Source organism: Diadema antillarum, unplaced genomic scaffold (genome assembly GCF_040938485.1).
Source record: "Diadema antillarum isolate AM-2024a unplaced genomic scaffold, OU_Dant_1.0 seq00000445_RagTag, whole genome shotgun sequence".
In the NCBI taxonomy this organism is placed as follows: domain Eukaryota; kingdom Metazoa; phylum Echinodermata; class Echinoidea; order Diadematoida; family Diadematidae; genus Diadema; species Diadema antillarum.
In genome coordinates, this window is record NW_027271419.1 from 80,356 (window position 1) to 93,001 (window position 12,646).

Genomic DNA, 12,646 nt, shown 5'->3' on the forward strand with positions numbered 1-12,646 from the left:
CGACTCTCATTCAAAAGTCTCATAGTTTGAGTGGAAATAATGCTCCACGCACGCAATAATCGCACTAAGTAGTTGTACACTTTACCACGCATGTACAGTTAACATGTATACATTATAAAGAGCATGAATATAATAACTTTCATATATTCACAATCTCACAACTATTCCTCACATAATTCCTTGCAAGGTTCTTCACATCTAGTGGCTAGCCCTCCCCACTAGAGTTAACATTCCACGTTTCAATAGTGCGGTAACCTCTGCTACTCACAGCGAACGGTCAGTGGACATAAATCTGTCAGTCCAGACGAGGGGGGGGGGGGGGTGCTGCACATTGTTGACCTCAATATTTACTAGCATAGCCTCACCTTCTCTGAGTGTAAGGGTCTACAGGGCATTTCAATATACATGAATTCAAACAAACATCCAAGTCAGCTTCCCAATTTTGTCTGTCTGGTAATGAACTTGAGTCTATGCATAATCATGTCCATTTATAAAACATTTCAAAGCGCAAATACATTTGCAATGCATTGTAGTATTACATCTTCAAATATACACAAGCATCAATCATCGATCATCAATACTTTTGGCATAACAATATAGTAAGTAACTTTCCGAATTTGTATACATGATATCAGAGTCTCTTAAACATGCAATCTCCAAATGTAATGGTTGGAGTTCTTAATTACAAACACTCACCAATGCAACACACACAACATGAGAAATATAATGACTTACCAAGTCAAAAGAGCCAACACTCGTTTTCACTACAGGTTGCTCCACACAGCAGTCAATAGTTTGTACATGCCACAAACCAGTTGTATCCATGGCACATATTATAGTTGATGCTTGTAAGGGTTTACCAGTTTTTTTTGTGGTAACCTCTCAGCAGATAAAACTTGTGAGAAAACTTTTCTGGATCACATAGTCCGATGTAACAAGCAAAGTGGATTCAGACCTCAAAAGCGCTGGCAGGAAGCAGATATGCCTATTTGCTCCAAAGCTATGGGCTTTTTATACTTTTTCTAACTTTATGTAGAATGTTGAAAGTACAAACTTTCTCTAGAAAAATCAAAAAACTTCGAGGAAGTTAACGGACCAACAGAAAATTTTCATTGGTTCATGTTTTCTACAACATCATTCAAAGTCTGCCTTATTGGCTAGATGTCACTCATTCCCCTTGACTTCCAGGAACACGACTGACGTACTAACCATCCACTTGGCCAGACAAAGTCTTAACATTGACCAAGGGCAGTAAACGACAGGCTTTCCAGTCACTCTCAAGCCTTCTGGCTTCAGGGCTTTAAAGTTTCACTCCTGAGACCTTGGTCACCAGAGCTGCTGCCTAACCAGCATAGCTATATAAACACATCGTTTTACACTCATGCAAACACTGATCTACTTAACATACTAGACAGATTACATATCATAAGCCATGAAAAAACACCCAATAAGAATGTAAAGACAAAAATTATATCTCATTTGCATAAATGATGTATTAAAACACATCCATTGCACATACATATCTGTTATGCTGAAGTGTGTAGATCACACTTTCTTCTGAACATGTAACACTAACATATCAAAAATCCTGCTAACAGTTTATACTCCTTACAGTTGTTGGTTAAATATAGCACAAGGATATCTGTAAATATACAATGAAACACAAGCAGATAAAAATCTTGTAATGTATGGAGTTACCTTACTTTTGAAGGCACACTGAGAGCTAGCCTAAGCTATTCATTGGAAATTGGGGGCTGGGGGGGGGGGAGACAGAGAAATGTGAGAGGAAAGGAATAAAAGAGGACAGACTTTGGGGTAGACGTGCACTCTACGTCATTGTCACAGAAAATGTGGGTCTACAGTTAGAACCAGTCCACTCTGTATAGGCTTTGCCCGTGGTAGGACAGTATTCCTAGGTCCCAAAGCAACTACTACTTTGTCCCAGAGAATGACCTTCCTCGTCTGAGATATGGTCCTTTCATTTCTCTTGATGTGCCTACACACCATCAAAATGTAGGGGTGCTTAAAACAATAACCCTATACTGGCGAGTTTGCTCTCTCCTTGAGTTTTATTACACCTACATAGTCTAACACCAGCAGGGGAATTTCACAGGGCTTGACCAGTCTCAATACCCATAGGCTTACAATCGGACATTGGCTACTGGGGACAAAGGCTGGAGGGGGGAATCTTAAGACTAATCGTGGGGGTTACGAGTACACTGATAGAGGGGTTGCTGTAAAACAGGTGGGGTATGGACGTCAGAGGGATGAATGGAGGGGGTGGCAATAACAGTGACCATGGGTCTTCCAAGGGATTAGGAATTTAGTCTGACGACATTCTGGAGAAATCTTAGTAATCCAAATTTTGGTGGGGTTACACAAGGTAATAAAGAAACACTTCTTGATTACAGAACAATAACTTCAGTACAGGAACATAATGGATGATCTTGGTTAACGGGCATGATTATGTACGCCAACTAGGTTGGTATGTACAGATTGTGGGAGGAGGTATTCCCCCTCCCACACTTGGGAACATTTGCGTTGATATAACTGAACTTAAACGATTAAATTTTGGTGCACAGTTTTGGCTCCCAAAAGGAAAATTTTCGATGAAAAAGTAAAGAAAAATAATAACCTGGGACATAACATATCCATATAACACATTTTGTATATTCCACTCTTTCAGATATGGCACCAGACGATACCCCTCCAGACGCCATATGGGAGCGAAGAAGTCTTGCAGGAGGCAGATTCATCGCCACCCAACGAGCAGCCCCAACTGCCAGAAGTAAGAAATGTCGATGGAGGTACACACCAAAGTTTATCGAGTCAATGGACATCCGCGGCAAGTGGCGAGAATATCTCTCCTTCTACAGCAAGACCGCAACCATGCCAGCGACCACAAGTGAAAAATATCGATGGAAGTACATCCCAACCTTTATCGAGTGGATCGACATCCCCGTCAAGTGGGGAGCAGACCCGTCCTTCTACAACGAGACCCCAACAGCCACAATTGAGAAATATCGATGGAAGTGCATCAGCAGATTCATCGAGTCAATCGACATCGACGTCAAGTGTTGAGCAGACCCTCCCTTCTACAACGGGACCCCAACGGCCACAAGTGAGAAGTATCGATAGAAGTAGACCTACATCCGAAACTTTATCGAGTCAATTGACATCCCCGTCAAGTGGGGAGGAGATAAGCTCTTCTACACCAAGTCCCCAACGGCCGCAAGTGAGAAATGTCGAAGGAAGTACATCCGAAGATTTAGTAAGTCAATCGACATCCCAGTCACGTGGTGAGGAAACCCGTCCTTCTACAACTGGACCCCAACGGCCACAAGTGAGAAGTATCGATAGAAGTAGGCCTACATCCGAAGCTTTATCGAGTCAATCGACGTCCCCGTCAAGTGGCAAGGAGACCCGCCCTTCTCGAACGAGTACCCAACGGCCACAAGTGATAAATATCGATGGAAGTACACCCCAAGCTTTATCGAGTCAGTCGACGTCCCTGTCAAGTAAGGAGCAGACCCGCCCTTCTACAAGACCACCGAATGGTGCATCAGGCAGCACAGAATTCCAGCAAACTGCTGTGAGTCTTGGAGGTGAGATTCATAGGAATAGCCTGTTCATGCGTAGAAAAGCTGTCATGGCTGAACATTCCGAATCCAACTCGTCAAGTCAAGTCCCGTCCAGAGGGGAGGAGACCCGCCCTTCTGCAACGAAACAGCAACCACGCCAACAGCCACAACTGAGAAATATCGATAGAGTGACACCCCAAGCTTTAACGAGTCAATCAACATCCTCGTCAAGTGGGGAGGAGACCCGCCCTTCTACAATTGCCGTGAGACTCGGAGGTGAGATTCATACGAATAGCCTCTTCATGCGTAGAAAAGCTGCCATGGCTGAACATTCCGAATCCAACTCGTCGTAGAAAGCAGACAAGAGCGAGAAGTATTGAAGTAGGGGAATCTCAAGCTTTGTCGAGTCAATCGACGTTCCCGTTCACCCTAAAGTAATATCACTGCCAAACGTAGCCATTCCTATCCAGAAAGGAACACAGCTCGCCCAGACACCATGTCAATAAGTCAGAATTGAAAGTCAGTTCTATCAACTCCTTTGCATTGTTCCAGGCCACTACTCCTATGTCAAAAGTAACGTCTACAAAATGTTTCCTTGCAAGAGGGGGATGACATGTCAAAAGATTTGATACTCTAGCTGAATAAGTGTTGAACCTTGGACTTTGTCGTGGGAATAATTTTGTACGTATAGATTGAATTCTAGTGCAACGTTCAAGATTCGATAATTTTGGTTAGCATCGCTTGATTACATGACAACCAAGGTCATCTCACAAGACCGATACCCACGAGTCATACGGTCCAAGAGACCGACATCAAAAATAGGTTCATAAGTCATACAGCCTAAGTTAAAAATGATAATATCCAGCTGTTCAAACAAAGTTTATCCGAAATTGATTGGAATGAGGTTTTAAACTCCACTGATCCGAATGACGCGTACGACAGATTTATGAATATTTTGGTACCTTTATATCACTTGCATTTCCCTTTGAGAAATCAAAGAGGAAACTACGAAACAGTTCCGCGCTCACCCTGGATAACAAAAGCTTTACTTAGATCCATAAACAGAAAAAATACTTTATTTTACAGATATAAATCACGTAATACAGCTTTGAATAAATCAAAGTACATTAAATATCGGAATACTCTTACGTCCCTGTTGCGTAAAGCAAAAACAGATTATTTTTGTTCTTTGTTTGAACAGCACAAGTCAGATGCAAAATCAACCTGGCATGTAATAAATAGTGTTATTCATAAACGTGTAAATAAGGGTATTATTGATAATATCCTTTGTGAAGGGAAGAATTTAACAGATGATGTGGAAATTGCGGAAGCATTCAACTCTTTTTTTGTTAATATTGGTCCGAATCTGGCCCGCAATATTTCATCTGTACACAGACCCTTTCATTCTTACCTTTTAAATTCCAATCCACAGTCTTTATTTTTTCTCCCAGTACTTGAAACAGAGGTCGTAGATATTGTCAATTCTTTTATCCCCAAGAAGAGTACAGGTCATGATGGGATTTCTAATCACCTCATGAAACGTATTGTAAACGAAATACTATCACCATTAGTTCACATTTTGAATTCATCTTTATTAACTGGTATTGTGCCCATTAAAATGAAAATTGCTAAAGTTATTCCAATCTATAAGAAAGGCAGAGAGGATGAGTTAGGAAATTATCGACCAATATCGCTTCTGTCATCCTTTTCTAAATTACTTGAGAAGGTGATTTATAATCGTCTAATCAAATTTTGTAAACGAATGTGATATTTTAGCTGATAATCAATTCGGTTTCCGGAAAAAACATGCAACCACCCATGCTATATTACTACTGGCTGAGAAAGTTGTAAGAGCTATAGATACAAAGTCGCATACAGTCGGTCTGTTTCTGGACTACTCCAAGGCCTTTGACACAATAGATCACGAAATTCTTTTGTATAAACTAAATCATTACGGTATTCGTGGAAAGGCCTTGGAGTGGTTCAGAAGTTATCTTACCGGTCGAACTCAGTTTGTTTCCGTAAATAATCATGAATCTGATATAAACTCGATTTGTTGTGGTGTTCCACAGGGCTCCCTCTTAGGTCCTCTTTTATTCATTTCATATATCAATGACTTCCGTAACTCATCCTCTCTGCTGTCTTTTCTTCTGTTCGCAGATGATACAAGTCGCTTTTATTCTCACTCAGATCCTTATGTTTTGCTCGATTCTTTGAATAATGAACTTAAGTTGGTGTTTGAGTGGATTCAGGCAAATAAATTGTCGCTTAACATAAATAAGACCAATTATATGGTTTTCAGTAACAAAATAAAATCTCTTCCAGGATTAGTTTTAATGAACGGTTTACAGTTAAATCAAATAGATTCAACAAAATTTTTAGGTATTTATATTGACAGTAACCTTTCATGGAAGGTACATGTTGATTATTTATGTAAATTGTTGTGCAAGAATGTTGGAATTATTCACAAACTGAAATATCTCTTCCCAAAGCCAATATTGCATTCTCTTTATACAACTGTATTATTACCTTACTTGAATTACGGAATATTAGCCTGGGGGAATTGCTCAAAGACTAAAATTGATTCGTTATTTTTGGTTCAGAAAAAGGCCTTGCGGATTATAAATCGAGCACAATTTTTTGATCACACGGATGAATTGTTTGTTTCAAGTAAATTTTTTAAAATTTCTGATTTGTATTTATATCATGTTAGAATTTTCATGTATAAGTTGAATGCTGGTGACCTTCCTAGTATATTTTCTTCAATGTTTGTGAAAAACTGTGATATTCACACTTACCCTACAAGACGCAGTGAATCCTATCATTTTTCCCCTGCTCGTACAGTTTTAGCCCTTAAGACAATTACATCTACCGGCCCTTCTTTCTGGAATGAGTTAGATTCGGTTCGGTTCCACTCAAGTTCTTTAAGCTCCTTTAAGAAAAATCTTAAAGCCAATTTTCTAAAATCCTGTGTTTAAATATTTGCCGTAATCGCTTGAATTTTTTTTTTTTTGCATATACTCAAATGATGCCTCGCTCGGATGACCTCATCAGTTTGATCAACTTGCTATTTTTCTTAGCATTTATACCATAAGTTAATCATAAACATTATATACTATACTTTGTACATCCCGTAAACATTGTAATATTCTCGATATCTTGAATTCTGCATGTTACGTCACTTCTGACTTTGATATACTGTACTAAAACCCTTTGTTATATTTTTGGAGCCCACATCCTACAAGCTTTGCTTTTTAGTGGGTTTCTCATATTACACGTTAATTATAATATGTCCTTATACATTTGTGCATTATTGGTTCAAACTGACCATTGTGTGAAAAATAATTTCTGCTTCAAATCAAATGGAATATAAAACTTGTACGAAATGCGGAATATGGAACATGAATTAAAAAAAAAAAAGGCTCACGAGTCATACAGAACATGAGTTCGACGCTACGCACAAAAGGCTCACGAGACCGACACTACACAATGAAGGCTCATGAGACCGACAGTAGGCAAAAGAGGCTAGCGAGATCGATACTAGACAAAGAAAGCTCACGAGACGGACACTAGGCCATGTACATGTCAATTACAAATATGCACCTGTACAGGTCGTTCCATTAACGGGAAAATTACATAATACCGGGTGCAATTTCATCACGCTACCGATCGAGAGATTGTAACTAATTGGACAGCACCATCTACATATCAACGACATCAAGTATGAATTTTTACACATGTGACTTTTAGTTCTGTCACTCTACGGGGAGCTACATTTTTACTAATTTTTCTTTTTTCTTTAATAAAATTGTCCTGTTCATAGGACCCCCCCCCCAGAAAAAAAAATGTACGAAAAAATAATAGAGGACAAGCACGATGTATGGTTTAATTTCAGATAACATCGTGCCATTTTTGGTAAGCTTTCCCAATATTTAGCTAGACAGCGGGAAGGGAAACGAGGGTGTTCTGGCATTTTCAAAATTAATTTTGAAACATCTCATGTCCTGTTACTGCATTTTGTTATTTCCTTCACAAACACTCACACGCGCAAACACAATTTCAGACCTTGAACCGTTCAGGGGGTTAGTGAGGGCAATTGACGAGATAATACCCTGCCACTCTCCTTTTCCATCTGCCATATTATCATCCTTATATATGGCATTATCTGGACACCCTATACAATTAATTGGTCTGAAGGTGGCGCTGTTCATCTTCGTCATCTCATGGGCCTTCTGTACCTAGTGTCGGTCTCGTGAGCATCTTTTGGCTGGTGTCGGTCTCGTTAGCTGCATAGTGTCAGTCTCGTGAGCTCTGTGTGCTTAGTGTCGAACTCGTGGACTGTATAACTCGTGGGCTTATTTTACTTGATGTCGAACTTGTTGGCGGTATTTAATCAGTGGTGAACTCGTGGGCTGTATAACCGGTGGGCTGTATGACTTGTGAGCTGTACGGCTCGTGGGCTATTATGCCTTGTGAGCTGTATCACTTGTGGTCTGTATGACTTGCGGGTGTCGGTCTCGTGACGTGCCCCTAATCTGACTCAAACCACAAGCATTTGGGGTCACTTCCATTAAAGAACAGGGCAATAATAGTCTTGTGATGAAAAACAAGCAGAATTTAGTCCTTACTCTTTGGATTCATAATACATATGATTACAGGTGGACCTGCACTATTTGATATGAGTAGTTGGAAGCTGAGACTATGAATCAAACAATCTACATATGTACTATTCAGGATATCTTCGGCTATTATGTACCTGACTGGCACCTAGATAAATCTAATTTATAGAGATTAGCATTCGTTTACACTCTTGTATTTTCTGTGATAACAATTAAAGAAACAAAAATCCACCTTTTCTACGAATATTGGTTCCTTTATTTCAAAATTCTGGAACTTCCAGCGTTCTCCACGCATTCAATTTGGCCGGCAACTCTCATCGCCCTTTGAACACTTTTCGAGGAAAAATCATAGCTGCACTTATAAAAAAAAAAAAAAAACCACCCCGAAAAGAGTGACAAAACCACACAAACGCATCAATGAGCATGCCACAAATTACATGAACGGGTTTTAAAAGTTTTGATGAATTCAATGTTCAAACGCCTGTCGCTCTTTGTAGAATATAATCTTTGGACAATGTTGTGCCGTTATACCAAAACAAAAGTGTTTGAAAAATATATAAAAGATAATTTCATGAAAGTGTCGTAATTTCGGTAAAAAATTCATATTCTTTCGACTCATCCTATGATTATGTCTGCGCTAAATTTCATTTGCCACGTGTTTCAAGCTTTAGCTCTTTTGATATCTTGTAAAATCAATTATATCTCGTCTTGATTCCTCGTTTCCTCTTTGTATTTTTGTTTTGATAAGTATCATCCTGTCATCAGTAGTTTGTTGTGAGCCAGAGATTTAACGTTGCGGAGGGGTCAAGTGTTTAGCTTACGTCTTGTATCTTAAATTCGTCACAGTTGACTGTGTTGATAACAAACACATCATATTCGGGAAGTGGTTCTCTCCTGTGTTTGATCTTCTCATTTAAATCTATGCACAGATTGCTTGGTTAAAAAAACAACAGTAATAGTATGTAAAAAAAAATCGTATTCATAAGTTAAGTAAAATTTCTTTTGCGTATATAACAGTCTTTGTTGTCTTGTAAATAGTTAATTGCCTTCTTGATTTCTATTTTCTCTTTTTATTTCATATGACATATCTTATTCAAGAAAATAAAGGATGTTATGCGTAGAAATCGGTAAAGAGAATTATGATTATCCAAAGTTAGGAAACATGATTCTTGAATAAAATGAAACGTATAACGCTGATGGTAATACTATTTTTTTTTTTTGTGGCGATGACAAAGATGAAATTTGCGACCACTAACGGTGAGAAGAAGGATGATAATGACAATGTTTTTACACAGCCGCAATGCTTGTGAATATTCCGTCACGACACACTTGTGACAAAACAAAACTTATTCAGATATTGCTGAGCACTGTTGCTAGAATGTCAGTCCTGGGTTCTCCCGAGAGCTTTTCGTAGATCTATGCATAAGTTGTCATAAGGTAACATGCAATGAACAATGTTGTAACTTGCTTATTGTATCTAGTCCAATGTGCATTTGTCCATGTTTCATGTGTAATTAAATCCTATCGAATTATATATGCACACATAATAATATATACTTATATAAAACTGAGGAATGATAATCCATCCTTTGACACGGATCCTGCAGTCTCTCTCAATTAAGGGCTCTTGCTTAACGAAAACAAGCGAGAACTCATGTATAAACGGCCGTATAATGATAACATTTGTATTTAAGTAGTTGTGTTTCATTTGCATTTGAGCGCACTTTATATTGCCCTGTACAGCATGGCATTGACAGTACACATGTAGTTATTGAATTAATACCAGCTGTTATGTCATTATAAGTTTCTTTATTCTAATGTAGAAGTATAATACCAGAATATTGGAATTCGTTTTAATTTTTGTATGGTGCATCATGGATACATATCATTATCATTATAAAGTTGCTACCTAGATAACGCTACATTTTTTTTTCTGTTTTGAACTATGTACATTGACTGGTGAAAAGATTAAATCTTAAGAATAAATACTCGCATTATTAAGTTTGTATTTAACTAAATATCATATCATTGCTTTTACACTAGAACTTAAAGTATGGCACCCCGTACCATTTAGACTACCAATTTATGTTTTTATTTTATGGTTTTATATGGTTTTATATCATGGTTAGGTATATGACATGGCTTCATATACTATGGTTGTGTATCCTGTTGTTTAATGCTATACTTCGATGTCTGTATAGAATATGTACCGTATACTTTTTCAGAGGTCAACCCACTAGACCGACACCTACGAGGCATACAGCCCACGAGTTCGACATTGAAAACAGGTCCATGAGTCATACAGCTCACGAGTCATACAGGCCACGAAACTAGGCAAATAAAGCCCATGAGTTCGATACTATTTTTTACCTATAGGTAAAAACAGCCCACGAGTTCAACATACACAACACAGGGCTTAATGTGTCAGTCTCGTGGGCTTGTTAGCTTGGTGTGGAACTAATGGGCTCTATGACTCGAGAGCTCTATTACTCATGGGCTGTATGACTCGTGAGCTGTATGACTCGTGAGCTGTATGGCTCGTGGGTGTCGGTCTCGTGACGTGCACCTATGTTTTGTACAAAGACACTCTTTGTTAAAAATGAAAATAAATGAAATGAAAATATTTTGTTGGTAAATCAGAGGAAGGCCTCATTAGCAAACAGGTTTGATAAAGGGAACGAAAAGGGAACGAAAAATTGAGAACCATATTTGTTTTACATCTCATTCCTTTTTCATATACGACTAATAGATACGATGTATATTCATATACATACATCTATACAGTGATATAAATACACGTATAAATGTGAATGTACAATATATGTATATATATATATATATATATATATATATATATACATCGCATCCTGGTCGCTGATGAAGAATGCGATGACTAACCTGTTTGGTGTCTTGTTTCCAAAACATGCGCTTAATTTCCTCGCCAGGATATAGCGTTTTAATGCCATTTTAGGTTTTAATCTCATATATATATACAGTCTTGTCCGCTACCGGCGGTTTCACGCTAAGTCGATCATCAGAGAGATTCTGTCTGATGATTAGCGCCCCGACGTGAACCGCCGGTAGCGGACAAAGACTCCCTAGTACAGGTGCGCCTTATCATGCTCTGCTTTACAGCATCGAGCACTTCCCATGTATCCTCAACAGACTATACCAAACGGATATATCCAACGGGGATATATATATATATATATATATATATGTAGAGGTCCCTATATGCACTATATTTTTATCCGAAATTGTATTTTGTTTTAGAGCAAATGTTTTATGCAAAGGGTACATGAATCATGCAGACAAGTCATAAATTCGTCCATCTTAGAAGCAAATCTTCCAACGAAATCGACCAGGTGCATGTCTTCAATGACACGGATACTTTGGCCGAGATATAAGACTCCCACTGAATGAGATATCGTGATTCATAATCGATAAGCGACATTTTTTTTTTTTTTTTTTTACTGCTGAGGAACTGTCAAAATGTAAGTAATGCACCAGGAACTGTTCAAAAACTTATACAGTTATAGTGAATATAAAAAAGGGAAAAATAAACAAGGCATGCAAATTCGTGGTAAGCCATAATTGCTGTAAAAAATGTATTAAGAAATAGAACGTAATGTTCTTTACAAAGCTTCGAGATGGAAAGGACCTTTTCGGACTTCTACAGTTTTGATACAGATTCTGATTTCAATTAAATTCATTTATTTTCACAGGGTAAATAAAAAGACATGCAAACATTACAAGGAGCGCAATTTACAGCATGCAAGATGCAATAAATACGTAACATGTGGGGAAATCAACAATAGGCCACAATGGCCTTTCAAAGGCTGATCCCTGTCAATTAAAAATGTACAATTGTTAATAATGATCACATGATAAAACATTACAGAATACACTGGACTATACAGACTATACACTGTGATTTAAATGCTTGAGCACGACACTATACTCCCATATTTTGGATTTTATATTCTGAAAGAAAATCCCCACAAATTTTGATCGGCTACCTGCGTTTTAGGGTGATGTTCGTTATTCCAAGATTCTTTAATCCGGAAATAAGGGAATCTATAGTAGGCCCTTATGTTCTGTTCTTTCCCAACAAGTGGAGATATTGTGGAAATAAGTAGGTGATACTACTTTGCTATACGATACAGTTCTGACACTGTACCTGCTTTTTTAATGTCACTTTTTTTTTTTTGAGATACACACAAAAATACATACCTGGTGTTTGTAACAGCTGTGGACGTGGGAGTGTGTGAGCACCATTTACGTGTTATCTACATGACATTACATTACATTACATCTACAATATACCTTACATAACTTTTGGAATTCACAATAATTGTTCTAATAGTATTTTTGTTCGGTGTCACTCAGTGGCTTTCTAAAAATCTAAAACTCTGGAATTTGTTGTTTTTGTGTAAAGAAAGAAAG